This window comes from Zootoca vivipara, chromosome 12, assembly GCF_963506605.1.
Source record: "Zootoca vivipara chromosome 12, rZooViv1.1, whole genome shotgun sequence".
NCBI classification, from domain to species: Eukaryota; Metazoa; Chordata; class Lepidosauria; order Squamata; family Lacertidae; genus Zootoca; species Zootoca vivipara.
In genome coordinates, this window is record NC_083287.1 from 18,504,778 (window position 1) to 18,521,053 (window position 16,276).

Below are 16,276 nucleotides of genomic sequence, written 5' to 3' on the forward strand. Positions count from 1 at the left end.
CTTTTAGCCTTTCACAATCTTTGTGTCTATTCTTACTGCTAAACCGCATCACATTGATAAATCTCATGTAAGGCTTTAGAAAATATTTTCCTCCCTGCCTAATAAACCATTAAGATAGCATCTCCTGTTCATTAGGGAGACAAGCATTCGGGGCTTCATATTGATGGATCTGCTTAACATTTAGTTATAGAAAATACCTGTGTCTCTTTCTTACTGTTGGCAATAATGGGTAGCCAATCTGGAGATTCAGCTATGGTACTGTAGTAACTGTACCACCTAGGACCACATGGGAGAGGTTGCATGCTAAGCCATATTAATTCCTATGAATATGAGCTGCATTAATACCTATAGTGGCATTATCACATTTTGTCTTTCTTACCTCTTATTCTAAACTAGCTGTACCCTGCCACGCGTTGCAGTGCCCCCCAATCGGTCGGCATATCCCTGTGAGTGCTTTGATCCCCCTTCCTGTACCCCCCTCCTCCCCCCACCCCTAGGTTCATCTGTGTGACTCCCCCCACCCCCACCCTGCATCTTCCTGGTTCATCTCTGTGATTCCTGGCGGGGTCCGGTCTACCTCTGACCAGTGTGGTGGGGTTGTCAGTGTGGTCCGGTCTGTTTTGTGGTAGGGGAGGAGGCGGGTATCCTGGTCTCCATTGTGGAGGTGGTGGCGTCAGGGTCGGGGTCTGGCCTGGCTCACGGTGTGGGTCGGGCTCGTCCAGTCTGTCCCTTGGTTTGAGGGGGATTTGGCGTGGTGGTGGCAGTGGCGAGGGCTACGGACAGGGCTGCCTCCCTGGGAAGTCTAGGTCTTGGGTGGGCGTGTGGGCTGTGGAGTGGTCTGGTTTCCTGGATGGAGGTGGTTTCCTGGGGTGGCGAGGGATGGGGAGAGGCCTGGTCCCTGGTGGCGGCCTGGTCCCTGGTGGCGATGCGATCTCCGGGGTGGGCGAGGGCTGTGGAGCAGCCTGCTCCCTGGACGGTCTGGGATGGGGATCGGCCTGGTCTCAGGGTGGGCGTGGTCTATGGGGCGGGTTGTGTGTCGGGGTGCTGGGTTTGGATGGGGAGTGGGGGGGATTGTAGAAGTATTTTTGTCATGTGTGAGTTAGATGTCCACTGGAGGGTGCAATTTTTAAAAACAAAAATCCAGGATTTTTACCTGTCCTAGGTTAGTTCTATCCAATGTAAGTGGATGGAAACACTCCCGTAGGGGAATGTGAGGTTGTGGCCAAATTTGAGAACGATTGGGTAAGCGGTTTCGGAGAACACTGTGTTTTAACAAACATGGACCTTCTACATTTATATATATATAGATGAAAAGCATGTTCCAGGAAAACAAAGCAGATAGAATAGGTAATCTTTCTGAAGCCAAACGAGAACCTATTAAGAGTTCTTTGAGTGTGTCAACAAGCATATAGATAGAGGTGAGCTACTTGACACTGTCAAAAGCTTTTTCAAAGTAAGTACACAGACAACCTCACCAAAGACTCCTGAGTAAGCTCAGCACTCATGGATATAGATATAGATTCTGTGTGGACTATATAGAAAAAAATATTTAGTCAACATTGATTCTAGAATAAAATATTGTGTGTACACAGCCTGAGCCTCTTTTGTGAAAATGTCTGTCCAACAAATAAATGCAAAGATGGATGTGAGGGTACATACACACCATAAACTTAAAACACATTTCTTCCCAAAAATCATGGGGAACTGTAATTCCCGCTCATAAAGCTACAGTTCCAAACCAGAATTTCCTTTTCTGAATGAGAAACCCTTGTTTGAAGTGGATTTAAGATTCTGGTTTGAAGAGCAAGTGCTCATTGGTACATCCATTTACAGCTCAACAGAGGCAGAAAGGGTTGTTGCACGAGAGCAGGAATGAAGTGTACAAGCCTCTGACTCATTTCCAACTTTCCAAACTATCGCTTCTTCTGCACTCTATAAAATAAAACGCCAAAAAAGAGAGAAACTACTTTCATATTATAGTGAATCAACCCCTCTGCCTTTTATGTTTGCATATTTCAGACAAGATTCTGGAGCTTTACAATGTTTTTGATGTCTTTAGAAGTAATCTTTTTTAAAAAATTTATGTTACTTGCCAAGTCCCCATTCTAATAGGGAGAGCAGCTGCTTCCTCACAACGATGTGCATATTTCTTGCTTTTAGAAGAAAATTTTGTTTATTAATAGTAATCTATTTTTCATAGCATAACAATTTGTTAGATAATAGAATAAAAACACAGCTTTCATTTCACGTGTGCGCTACATTCTTAAGAGATGCAGTTGAGAGAGATTATTCATGCCGAGGGCAGAACTGGAAAGTGCTTGATTTATCAGCTACAAAGAAGAAAAGAAAGGCAGAACCACCAGATCCAAGTTATTTGGTTGCCACCCACGAAAGAAGCCTATACTGTACCTCTAAATGCCTGGCTCCAAATTGCTCTTAAGGTATGCATGCTGCACCACCTTCCTTCCATGGACACCTGGCAACTGAGTACAGTGGTACCTCTACTTACGAATAACTCTACTTACGAATGGAGCTCCGTCCGCCATCTTGGATACGGTTTAGATAGGATTTTTTCTACATACGAATTTTTATATTGGGTTGCTTCTACTTAAGAATTTTTTCTCCCAATGCATTCCTATGAGATTCGACTTACAATTTTTTTCGACTTACAAATGTGCATTCAGAACGCATTAAATTCGTAAGTAGAGGTTCGTAAGTAGAGTTCACCTTGGGCCAGACATCAGTCTAACTGAACTCACTGGTTTCTTATGAGAATACAATACAGATAAGCCCATATAAAGATAGGGACACAAACGTCAAATGTGACAAAATTGCATTTCTCTCTGCCCACCCCGACCCCAAAACCAGGCTGTGAAAATGTTGTGGACAGCTGGGTCTGATCCATTAATCAAATATGGCTAACTTGGCATAGCTACCTTCATACTGTAGTTGGAAATGTGTAAGTACAAGTATCGGGGTTTTGACGTACACCATCACTGAAAAGCACGGTAGGGTTTAACCACCGTATGAAGTACGAATGATAAATGAACAGTATCAGCAGTGGAAATAAATATTTTGAAAAATTATTTTAGTTAACTATCATAAGGTTTATGAATACACAGGTGAGGATTTATGCTTTTTATACAAGCATCGCTCCTCAATATTTCCTACATGTATCTAACAGCTAGGTATGCAAGTGGATGAAGGATGGGAAAATGTTAAAGAATTAATACTATCATCTCTTGTAAAGCAAGGGAACAATCCATCATGTGCTGCCCATGAAGCATCATTCATTTCAATGAGGCTTTAGTAGGAAGGCTGTTACTCTGTTTTCAGAATTATCTTTTGTTGCTGTGTCACAGTAATTCTTATTCAGAGCCACTTCTTAGTAAAAAAAGGTGATAGTTATTTACAGTATTACATATAGAAGTGGCACCCTTGATATAGCCTTAGGGTACCTTTTTCCTTATATTAACACTCTATACATGAATGAATCAAACAAAACCTTAGCCCAGATTACACTTCCAATGACACTATTAATTTATTACAACAATAATTTTGTGACACTGGCAAACTGATTTTAAGACTACATGCACAGGAACCTGTCATACAATTCAAAATAATTCACTATCATCTTGCTCTTTTCACATTCTTTCCCAACATTTACAATATAGGTAGTATTGCTTGCCTCTCTTAATCTAGGACAGTGGTGGCGAACCTATGACACGCGTGTCAGACGTGACACGCAAAGCCCTCACTGCTGGCACGCGCCCCATCGGCCCATTCACGCTGTTGTTGTTGTCCCCCCCCCATTTGTTCTCCCGCTCCTCCTACAGCTTGTCTCCGCTACAGCTTGTCTCTGCCGTTAAAACCCATAAAACCCAGATCCGTTTTTGTTGTTGTTGCTGCTGGTAACTAGATTGGTTTTTTAACCCTTTCTGTGCTTTTTTCCTGGCACTTTGGCAGACTATGATTGGGTGCAACAGCGTTTGTTTTTAACCTGTTCTGTGCTGGGTTTTTTTGCGCTTTGGAAGACTAGGTCGGTGCTGCGTGTTAGTTCCAGCGAAGGTATTATTTGTCATTTATTTCTGTTCTCCCCCCCCAAAAAAGCACAGCAGCTTTGGGGCATCCCCCCAAAAAAGCAAAGCAACTTTTGCACCCCCCCCAAAAAAAACCTCCAAAACTTTGGTCAGCAGCTCCCCCCCAAAAAGCTCAACAACTCTGGGCACTTTGTGATAAATAAGGGTTTTTTGGTTTGGTTTGGTTTGGTTTGGTTAATTAATTAGTTTTTGGTTTATTAAATACAGTTATATATTACAATTATACATTTTTGTTATTTAAACTATAAATATCACAAAATTATGGTTTTTTCTCGAAGTGACACACCACCCGAGTTATGCTCGGTTTTTTGACACACCAAGCTCAAAAGGTTGCCCATCACTGATCTAGGATCATCAATCTATTTACACTGATGCTGTACTTCCTATGACCAACAATTCATATTACTCTAATTTAGAATTATCATACAAATATTATAGCTATATGTATTAAATTTTATATCAACTCAGAAACTAGAGACCCGTTACTTTAATGAAAGAAAAGTTAGTCTCTGCAAAACAGGAACTTATAAACTTCATGCATTTAAGTTTCCCCTCTTCAGCAGATCATTGCACTATGCTCAAGAGGCCATAGGATTAAGGCCATTGATCCTGTGGGTGCTGTATATTTAAACTCTTCTGCAGCTGAATTTAGGTTAAGGCTGACTATAGGAGGAGACATTTTTAAAGACAAAAATATCGCAAGTGAAATGTCAAAGAAGAGTGTGATAAAAAATATCAACATACATAGCCAAAATAAATCTGTATGATGCAAAAAATTTAAATCATGCCGCTGTTACCAGAATGTAGCATAGTACTAAGGGATACATACTTTATACCGGTATCTACAAAGCGCTTTATATCATATAATATAAAGCGGATTGTGGTAGGGCTGTTAAGAAATTTAGCTTAGGGTTTGGTTTGTGTAAGGCCACAGCTCATGCTGAGTAATGGGGGGCGTGTGTATGCAAATTCCTTGGATCTGATTGGTTGGTGGGGCCCCTCTTAAAGCTGCGTCCACCATTTTCTGGTCACATTTTTGCCTGGCGTTTGAACTGTGTGTTTCTATCGGTTCCTGTCTGGCAAGAGAGCGTTCCTGGATTCCTGGAGTCTGGTTGTATCTGGCTTATTTAATTTGCTGATTTATTCAGCTTATTGCTTGCTTTTGATTTTTAGCTTTCATTTACTGCCTTATTTAGCTCCGTTTTGATTCTCCCCCTCCCCTCCCTCCCCACTCCCTTCCCCTACGGCTCGGCCTCGGCTAGGGGCGTTGGGAGTCCCCCCCCCCCGCACAGGCATCCCACTTTATTTAAAGGGCGCACCCCCCTTTAGATTCCTTTAAATTCTTTAAATTCCCCCCCCCGCTTGCCTTGGCTAGCCTGCTGTGGCTCTTGGTGGGCAAGGGGGCCTTGGTACCCTGAGGGAGCCTTGGCTCCTGGCTCCTTGCCTGGCCGTTTTCCTGCTGGGGCTGGGCTGGGCTGGGCTGGAGCCACGTGGGTGGTTAATAGGGCTGTTGCCGGCTGAGGAGCATTGAGGCTGCTTGCGCTCTGCTGGGGGCCTCTAATTTGGCTTATTGGGGGCTGTGGCGTTTGCCGCCCCCCCTGGGGTGCCTGCGGGGTGGGGGTGCATCATTGGGAGGGCGCCAGGCCGTTATTGTGCCTGGTTTGCACGCTGCGTCCGCCATTTTAATGCTTGCAACCCCCTTTGCTATTAAGCAGAGAGCTGCTGCTTGTGCATTGGGGGGAGCGGTTTGAGGGGGGTTGCTGGGTCTTTAGGACCTTGGGAGGGGGTCCCCTCACTTGATTCACCTGGGGGGCCTCTAGTTTTTGTGTCCTGTATAGCGTTTGTTTTCTGTTTGCATCTGTTTTAGCTGAGGAAAATTTTTTTTCCTGGCTGCAGTTTATTTCGAGGCTTGAGTGCTTGCAGCCAGTTTCTGGGCGTTTGGCGCCATCTACTGGCCACGAGTTGTTACTACACCTACAAATTTAATTGCCTTTTCCCTCAGCCTATATTGAAGTCCCTTGAGCAGGCTTTGACTTTATTGTGTTGCCTGACTAGCTTATTGGGTCATTTTAACTTATTGGTTTCCTTTAATTACTTGATTTAATTTATATCCTTTTATTTAGGAATCTTAATTGATTCCATTGGATTATAATTGGCTTTGACCTGCGTGGGCTTGCTTTGGTTAAGTGAAAGGAAAAAACTTTTACTCCTTGCCTTTAATTGGAGGCCTGAGTACTGCAGCCTACTTTAGGTTCTCTATGCCATCGGCTGGCCTCAAGGGGGTTATCGCACCTTGTTAGTTTTGATACTGTTCCTTCCCAATAGATAGGGAATACATTGCTTGGCCTGCGTTTTGGGTTTCTTGCATTGTTTAATTGGCTTAATTGATGTCCATTGTTTAATTCAATTTAATTTTAATTCACGTTAATTTAGTTTTCACGTATTCTGGTTAAGGATTCTATTTGGTTGCGTGGGTGGGAGTTTGGCTTTGGCCTGCGCATTTCCCTCTCCCTCCCTTTTAGGGGGGGGGCCGGGGCGTGTGCCGGGGTCCGGCCTACACCAGCCTGCAATACAAGTCTAACTGATTTCCCTGGGGCCTTTCAGAGGCCTGGGTGTCCCCAAATATTTTGCAGTTAGTTTTGCAGATTGGTTGGGAAGGCTCCAATATTTGAGGGGTGGGGTGACGCCGCCTAGTGGTTAAAGTGGTAATACGCACCCCTGTGTGATTCCACGTGTGTTTGCTTGTTATTCCAAGTAGTTAATAGTTCAGGATGGCGGCCCACCCATCCACTTCAGGGAAATCTAAGAGGGTCATTAAGGGCGCTTCGCAGAAGCTGCGTTCGCCAGCCTCGCAGGCAGCGGGTCGCGTGGAAGCATTCATCGCTAGCATTGCTGGTGACCCACAGGCCCTGGCCCAGCTTGGATCTGGGCTTGATGCCTTATTACAGAACCCGGCCTCTCATCCTGCCGCCTCGACCTCTGCTGGTTTACCTCTGGAAGCAGGGCGGGAGGCGGCGACTACGGCCATGCCTCCAGACCGGCAAGGCCCAGACCCTCTTTCTGCCCCCTCTACCTCTGCAGGTGTATCCCTGGACCCTGGGCAAGCTACGGTGGCGGCGTCGCAGCCTCTGTCCCCCATGGCGACCATTCTGGGACTGCCTGAGACCACCACGTCTGGGCCAGTTGACTCGTCGGATGACGACTTCGTGGGGCCTTCTGGTGTTCTGATGCCGAATGCCTCTTCCACTCCTATGGTGGTGCCGGCGCCCCCTCCCGTCAAACGACGAAGTGAGGGGAAGCAGCCTCGGCGCACCAGGAGGGCGAGGCAGGCTAAGGGCAGAGTAAGTGGGCAAGGGCAGGGGGGGGCGGACGGGGGCCTCCTCTAATGTTGTTGTTTCGCCCGTTGCTCCATCCCAGACTCTTGCCGTCGCCTCGCGGCGCGAGGGGCTTTCGTCGGCATCCGGCGAGGAAGCCCTCCCAGTGCCGGCTAGAGCGTCGAGTGGCGGAAAACGTCGTCACAAAAGTCGTTCCAGGAGGCGGGCAAAGAGGCGCAAGGACGATACCTCGGCTTCGACCACCTCAGGTTCGTCCTCTAGCTCCGAGGGTTCTGATCACTCTATGGGGTTGTACTGGGCTTACGGGGAAGTGGATTCTGGCCTTCCTCGTTGGGCCTGGGCTCGTCGAGCGAATTCGCATCGTGCTCGTTATGGAGCTGTTCAAGAATGTCTCGACGGAGAGTTGGTCCCGGAAACCACGGTTTCCACCAACAGTACTAGGGATATTATTCCGGGCAGTCACTTGTCCTCTAAATTGAGGTCTAGGATATTGGATGGTAAATAGGTAGACATTTTTGATTTAGCTCCACCAGAGGAGGTGGTCCCTGAGCAAGAAAACGCCCTCGTTGGTACTAAGAAGAAAGGCAGGGGGAGAAAGGTGGAGCGGACTTTCGAGCGTTGGCTCGATTGTTATCAAGTTTTTTCCGGGGTAGTAGTAGCGGCATATCCCCGCAGGGCTCTACACCTTATCGTGTACCAGTCCATCGTAAGGTCAGCATATAACATGGCAGGGGAAGCGGCCGCAATTGCTTCTGATGAAAGATTTCGCAGGCGGGCGTCAAAAATTGACACCGCCCGCTTTGACAGGAAAGACTTGGACCTTTGGACCACGTATGTGGCTCCGTCGGTTTCACGGAAACCCGCCGAGCAGCAAAGGGCTGAGACCCAGCCTTTTAAGGCGGCACCTAAATTGCGCTGCTGGGATTTCAATAAAGGACTGTGTCAGCGCCCGCGGTGTATTTATGCGCACACTTGTGACCGGTGTGGCGGTAGCCACCCGGCTGTTAACTGCTATGCGGGCCGGCGGCCCTTTCGTGGGGGTCGGGGAGGATTCAGGCAGGCGCCAAGGGGTTCCGCCCCTGCCCTCCCCGCTCCCCCCGCAGCTTCCACATCAAAGTGAATTGCTTCAGTTAGCTTTTTCTCCCATTAAGTTACCGGCCCTTAAACATTGGTTAGCCTCCTATCCCAATATTGAGGCGGCTGCATATCTTCGGGATGGTTTCTCCTTCGGGTTCCGGATTCCGATAGCTTCGGTTCCCCTGGCTAGGAATCCTAGGAATCAGAAGTCGGTGAGAGAGATGCACGAGGTCGCAAGGCGGAAGGTTAATAAAGAAATAGCCCTCCAGCGCATGGCTGGTCCTTTTGCGTCTCCGCCTTTTCCCAATCTGCACCTCTCTCCCTTGGGAATCGTCCCCAAGAAGGCTCCGGGTGAGTTTCGGCTCATTCATAATTTGTCTCACCCTAGGGACACGTCCGTGAACGACGTGATCCCTCCGGAGCTTTGTACGGTCAAATACGCTTCTCTCGACCAGGCAATTAAAATGATCAGAAAGTTTGGGCCGGGGGCCTTGTTGGCAAAATGTGATATCGAATCGGCTTTCCGATTATTACCAATTCATCCGCATGATTTTTGGTTGCTGGGCTTTCAGTTTGAAGGCGCCTATTATTTTGATAAGGCCATGCCAATGGGCTGCTCCGTAGCCTGTGCGGCCTTCGAGCGCTTATCGCAGGGTGAGAAGGCTGACATGAGGATGTGGCTGGTATTCCTGGAGGAATACAATGGGGTATCCTTGTGGCAGGATGTTTTAAACCTGCACAACGATTTCCAAGTGCACTCCGATGCGGCGGGTTCCCTGGGATTTGGTTTGTTTTGGAATGGCAGGTGGTGCGCACAAAGATGGCCCCCTGCTTGGCGGGACACTGAAATCACGCGGGATTTAACTTTTCTTGAGTTCTTTCCTATAGCAGTTGCAGTCCATATTTGGGTTGACGACTTCAAGGACCGCCGCGTATGCTTTTGGTCAGATAACCAGGCTGTGGTGACTGTCCTTGCGAAACAATCTTCTAAGTCAACTCGGGTATCGGCTCTGCTGCGGGCATTCGTGCTGCAGTGCCTGCGTTTTAACATTATTTTCTCTGCGCGTTTTGTCCCGGGCGTGGCCAACGATATAGCTGACGCTTTGTCACGATTTCAGATGGAGCGCTTCAGGTCCCTGGTTCCAGACGCACAACATCAGCCGGAGATTTTCCCGGATCGTCTTTGGAACCTTGGCAGCTGCTAGTCTTGCAGGGAGTAGCTGCTTCTGTTTCCCCCTCTACCCTGCGGGCTTATCAAAAAGCTTGGACTGACTTTTTAACTTTTCGCAGTCAGTCGCTCGCGGTGGAGGGAGCGGCCCGCCCCTCTTCTTCCCAGGTGCTTCAATATTTGGCACACCTGTTTCACCTGGGAAGGGCTGCCAGGACCATAAAGCTCCAGTCTGCGGCCATTTCATTTTTCTCGAAATTGTTTTTTAATAGGGACCCTTGCGCCAAATTTGTGGTGCGTAAGGCCATGGAGGGATGGGGTAGGCCTTGTCCTCCCCGTTCCCCTACCAGGAACCCGATTTCTTTTGATCTTCTCACTAAAATGAGATTGAAGCTTAGGGTGGTGTGTTGGTCTAAATATGAGGCCCGTTTGTTTTCGGCCGCCTTCTCAGTGGCCTTTTTTGGCGCTTTGAGAATTGGTGAAATTGTAGGGGGTCAGATGCGTCAGGGGGTGCCAGGGGGTTTGCTACTCCAGGACATACGTCTGTCGCCAACGGAATTGTTAATCACGATTCGGAGTTCCAAGACCGACCAGGCTGGTAAAGGAGCAGTAATGCGACTGCCTGCTACGGGGCAGACGGGCCCCTGCCCGGTTAAGGACGTAGCCAAATTCTTGGCGGAAAGGCCAGCTGGGGAGGGCCCCTTGTTTGTGCATCAGGATGGTAACCCGATGACTAGGCTGCAATTTACTAGAGTTATGAGGAAGGTGATAGCGGCATGCGGTTGCGTGGCCGCTAATTACGCTCCTCATTCCTTTCGCATTGGGGCCGCCACTACGGCGGCCCACTGGGGTCTTTCGGTTGATGCTATTAAGGATTTGGGCAGGTGGAAATCTGCAGCGTATAGATCTTATGTTCGGAAGCGCTCCTAACTTTGTCGTTTGTTTTCCAATGTTTTCCCAGGGCTCGCGGACGTGCACATATGGATGGTGGGACATTCCATAGTCCATTGGGCAGGCCTTCGCGCTGGCCAAACGCCATTGGGTCCTCGACTTGGCCTTCCATCCAACATCCAAGTGACCTGGATGGGCAAGAGGGGCATGCGCTGGGGGGAGCTTCTCCCTTTGCTGCGGCGCAAAGCCCTCTTGCTCGGGTGCCCGTCCGCCCTGGTGATCCAGCTGGGAGAAAATGACATCCCCGCTGTGGACCCGTTATCTCTTCGCCTGGCTATCCTACGAGATTTGTTGGAGATAAGGACTTGGTTCCCTGATACCGTCGTTTTTTGGTCCCAAATGTTGCAGAGGATGCAATGGCGGGGTGATATTCCTCCTCTGGCTGGGGAAAGAGCTAGGAAGAGGGTTAACAGCGCAGCATCCAAACGGGTGTACGAAATCGGGGGGAGTTTGATTCGTCATCCCGCAATTAATGTTAGAGCCCCGCTTTTATATCGGGATGATGGGGTTCACTTATCCCCTGATGGGTATGACATTTGGCTGCGTGATGTGTCTGAGGGTTTAAAAAGTTGGTTAGGTCTCTGAGTGTTGGCGGCAAGCCAGGGCTGGCTTGATTGGCGGTTAGGCTTTTGGTTGGTTAATCGGTTGGTAGAGGGGGTGGCACACGGATGCCTACCCTCACCTCCGTTTGCTCCATATAGAAGTATTCCGTTAAAGGAATCTCGGGGCTTACACTCTTGTCCTTACCATCCCGCCATTGGCGGGAATGGTGGGCCCAATTTTAAGAGCAAGAGCCTTGAGGAACATTCTTGGTGAAGGTGAGGAGGGAATGACTGGGCGCAGCCACCTCCTCACTCCCAGGTATGTTTACTTGACTTCCATGCGGAAGTCGGAGCAGGAACTGTCCAAGCGGACAGTGGTGAGTCCTGTCCTATGGTGACAGCTGATGTGAGTCCTGCCACGTGGGCAGATGAGGTGAGTCCTGTCCAATGGTGACAGCTGATGTGAGTCCTGCCACGTGGGCAGATGAGGTGAGTCCTGTCCAATGGTGACAGCTGATGTGAGTCCTGCCACGTGGGGCAGATGAGGTGAGTCCTGTCCTAAGGGGACAGCTGATTGAGTCCTGTCCTGGATGGACAGATGGGGATAGTCCTTCTTTAGGAAGGACGAGTGAATAACCAAAAGCCTAAGCCAACACTCGGATTAAATTGTGTATTTAATAAAGTTGTGGCCCTAAATTATTTGCCAAAAACCAAACCATAATTCTGTTGTCAGTTGTGAGTTATTTAAGGTAATTTTCTGGGAAGCCTCGACACACAAAGCGCTTTATATCATATAATATAAAGCGGATTGTGGTAGGGCTGTTAAGAAATTTAGCTTAGGGTTTGGTTTGTGTAAGGCCACAGCTCATGCTGAGTAATGGGGGGCGTGTGTATGCAAATTCCTTGGATCTGATTGGTTGGTGGGGCCCCTCTTAAAGCTGCGTCCACCATTTTCTGGTCACATTTTTGCCTGGCGTTTGAACCCCTCCCACCCGCCCTTTCTTTCTTGCAGGTTAGCACGACATTGCTATTGCCTTCGGGGCCGCCTGTATTCAGGGGTCAGTAGGAATTTTTCCAATTGGCTGATTGGCTGTGCCTCTTGGTTTTCGCCTACTGCGCTAGCAAATTGTCACAACTTGTTAGGTTGGCGGTTAGGCTTTTGGTTGGTTAATCGGTTGGTAGAGGGGGTGGCACACGGATGCCTACCCTCACCTCCGTTTGCTCCATATAGAAGTATTCCGTTAAAGGAATCTCGGGGCTTACACTCTTGTCCTTACCATCCCGCCATTGGCGGGAATGGTGGGCCCAATTTTAAGAGCAAGAGCCTTGAGGAACATTCTTGGTGAAGGTGAGGAGGGAATGACTGGGCGCAGCCACCTCCTCACTCCCAGGTATGTTTACTTGACTTCCATGCGGAAGTCGGAGCAGGAACTGTCCAAGCGGACAGTGGTGAGTCCTGTCCTATGGTGACAGCTGATGTGAGTCCTGCCACGTGGGCAGATGAGGTGAGTCCTGTCCAATGGTGACAGCTGATGTGAGTCCTGCCACGTGGGCAGATGAGGTGAGTCCTGTCCAATGGTGACAGCTGATGTGAGTCCTGCCACGTGGGGCAGATGAGGTGAGTCCTGTCCTAAGGGGACAGCTGATTGAGTCCTGTCCTGGATGGACAGATGGGGATAGTCCTTCTTTAGGAAGGACGAGTGAATAACCAAAAGCCTAAGCCAACACTCGGATTAAATTGTGTATTTAATAAAGTTGTGGCCCTAAATTATTTGCCAAAAACCAAACCATAATTCTGTTGTCAGTTGTGAGTTATTTAAGGTAATTTTCTGGGAAGCCTCGACACACAATAGTTTCCAGACTACAGTAAAATCCCTCATAGACCCAAGGCAAATTATTTCTCCCTAGATAAACATTTATAAGACTTATTCGCTTCAGAGCAGGGCATATTATGGATCAGGTTAAATATGGCATGGTATACTTATGGTACTTGCTTGACTTTAAATAAAATAAATGAAAGCATTTAATGACATTTCTTTTTAAACTTCATGCTACCATGTCCAGCTGGATGTGCAAAGGAAATAGCCTCAGTTCAGATACAAGAAACCATGGTTCCCCACTACAATGGGCTCAGAGAGTCCAGTCCCCCTTCTTCCCCACCCTCCTCTTTTGCTCATGTAATGAAGAGATGCTGTGGATTTTGAGCTAATCACAGCTCCCGGTGATATCCATACTTGGGAGAATTGTGGGTTGTTCACTGGTGTTCAATTTGCAGGTGGTGTGCCAAATCAATCCTCTATATCTGGTTCTTTGTTACTTTTATGGAGTGAATTCCCTAGGTTGGTGAAACTGCTTTTGGGTCCAAGAAGTCTGGTTTGGGGTGTTACTTGTTGCTAGCTCTCTACTGTTATAACTGCTGCTGACTGTAGCCTGGTGAATGTGTACAATGGCTGGTTATTATGCAACAATGACCGCTCAACTTACATTCCCCTTAACACATATAAATAAGAAAGCATTTTAAACAGAAAATACAACTGAAACATTACTGATATTCAGTCAGTTACATTAAAAATAAAGATTGCAGAATCAGAACAGAGTCTGGAAACATTTAATAAAATGTACAGCTCTAGTCCTTCCTTGTCCGAATCTGATACAAGTACTGTATAGAAGAACAAGGATTTACTAGACAGTTTGTGTGGATAAAGAAACTAAAACAGAATTCTGTATGTTTTAATCACTTACTTTCTTTTTTTTTAATAGCAAGCTTCACATTAGCAAGCATTTTACGTTTCTAGGCTGCAGTCCAAACAGCTCTGTGCACAATGTGAAAGCACTTCTGTGTACATATAGGAGTCACAAATTATTGTATCATATGCTCTTCTTTCCCTAAGTACTTCAGGGGGCATGAAGAGCTGCAGCAGAAATGTAGTCTGAAAGAACCTTGAACTGTGCACAATGGTTATACTATGAGCTACATTAAATACATTAAAAAAAATATTTTCGAATCCCAGTGTTCACACACAGTAGACTGATTGGGGGAATAATTATTTCCACAATTTCCATAAAAGGAAAGCGGGGAGAAATCTTCACTTTCTTTAACACTAAGCTAAGCTAAATAGTTTCTTTGAACTACTCAGCTAAATACTTATGTCATCTACAGAAGTGAAACAAACCCTCTCTTGCCAAGCAAACAATGGCACATGCAAATTAACAGTTACAGCAAACTATTTTGATATTTTGGGCAACACTATACAATAATCATGTGACTTTCTGGTTATATTTTTCATATTGTTTTGGGCAACTTAATAAATAAGGACTTTAAGGAAATAAAATGCAATGCATTTTTTCAATAGCTGCCGGTCGAGTGTTAATTAGAACTAAATTAGAGAGCTCCTTTCACAACAAGTGCTTTCTTCTGTGGGCTTGCATAGCAATTTGTCCAACCACTCAAACTCCAGGCATAGAGTCCAGTGCGGATAGACAGCTAATCCTCTATACATCACACTTTCTTTGTAATTTGTGTGACCTCTAAATAGATAGTATTTGAGTAATTATAATTTTGTGACAACCATGTCATCTGCCTGGCAACTGTCAAATAGATATTAACTTTCATTTGATGCTGGAGGTCTCTCCTGCCAACAGAACACCAGGTCAAATGGCTCCCGTGATTGGAAAGTGGGCCTTGAAGCCTTCAAAGGCTTAGAAAGAGAGCTTCACTATAACAAAAAAACCAAAAACATTCCATTCAGCTCGGACTTCTTTCTACAGAATACGAACTCTTGTGTGCAAAGGCAGCAAAGCAAGACCCTTTTTGTGACCTTCAGGCAATTCAGGTTTCACGGAATTGTTTCCGTAGAGCAGCCTGTTGACCGGACAGACAATAAGCAACTTCCCTAGGATTAAGTGTCTTTTGAACAGTAGACATGCTTTGAAAGGAAGCCATGGATAGGCTGAAAACAAACAAAAAACATCTCCCCTGGGAGAGCTTAGTCAAATAGGCATCAATTTAAATCTGTGTTTGGCTTTAAAATGGCACATTCACGCATATTGGCCAGCTTCGCACATTACACTAAGGCCAACCATGGCTAACCTAACCATGAATGAGCAAACATCATGGCTGTTTCGCTCCTCCCCCAGTAATGCTGCGTCAGTACCCAAAGTGAAGCCATGATTCTGCTTAGCAGTACACCCCAACTCACCCAGGCTCATGCTTTGCCTCCTCCAGATGAACCACACTCAATAAACCAAGAATACACCTTGGCTATAGCTCATAGTGAGGGAGGGAGACATAGTGGATGCAGTTAAGCCAAACCGTGGCTAAGCTCTGGTTAGCTTGGCGGCGGCAGGACCAGGGACAAATGAAGTGCCCACAATTTCCCCCTGTGAGTTTTAGCTTAGCATCATGTGCAAACCAGATCTAAATAGATTGAACCAATAGAGGCCAAAACATTCACACATGCTCACTGCTGGGAAACAGTTTGCAAAAATCACTCTCCCCAGGCATCTATACTAGCTCATTAGAGTGTCTGGAATCAATAGCTGTTATCATTAGAATCACAAGATGATTAGCACAGAAGTGGCTGGTCTTTTCTAAGCCAGAAGGTATGTTGAGCATTAGCTAATGCTTCAAGGGCTGCATTGGAGTGGTGGTCATGGTCAAAGCGGCCAGCACACACTCCTTGTATGTGCCACACATTCAAAGCACAAAGTTTTGTGGGCCACAGATTTGCCACTCCTGTGCTTTTAATAAAAAGTATTCTACTACCAATGTGTCACAATATGCCCAGTGTTTGTAGTAGGATCTGCAGTCAGAATTTTGATGCCACACTTGCACACCTGCATTTTACTTTTCAATATAAATCCTAAAGAATTTGATATTTAAATGAACAGATTTTTTTAGTTTTATTTATTAATTTATCTATGGCACAGATATTCTGAAACCAGCCCTTTTTAGGGAAGTTTTTAATGTTTTATCACATTTTTAATATTCTGTTGGGAGCCGCCCGGAGTGGCTGGGGAAACCCAGCCAGATGAGTGTGGTATAAATGATAAATCATCATCATCATCATCATCACTACATAAACAAATGTTTTTCCAAATAAT

General features: G+C 46.6%; 1 protein-coding gene and 1 long non-coding RNA gene across 2 annotated transcripts in view; one reads left to right on the forward strand and one right to left on the reverse strand.

The window, feature by feature from the left end:
* The window catches only part of LOC118091682 (ubiquitin-conjugating enzyme E2 E2), a 124,317-nt gene that overhangs the window by 21,798 nt on the left and 86,243 nt on the right, over positions 1-16,276 (reverse strand). The gene's annotated exons all lie outside the window — the stretch shown is intronic.
* On the forward strand, positions 7,540-11,136 carry LOC132592852 (uncharacterized). Its single transcript, XR_009558377.1, has 2 exons — positions 7,540-7,683; positions 10,642-11,136. It is a non-coding gene; the product is annotated as an uncharacterized LOC132592852 (long non-coding RNA).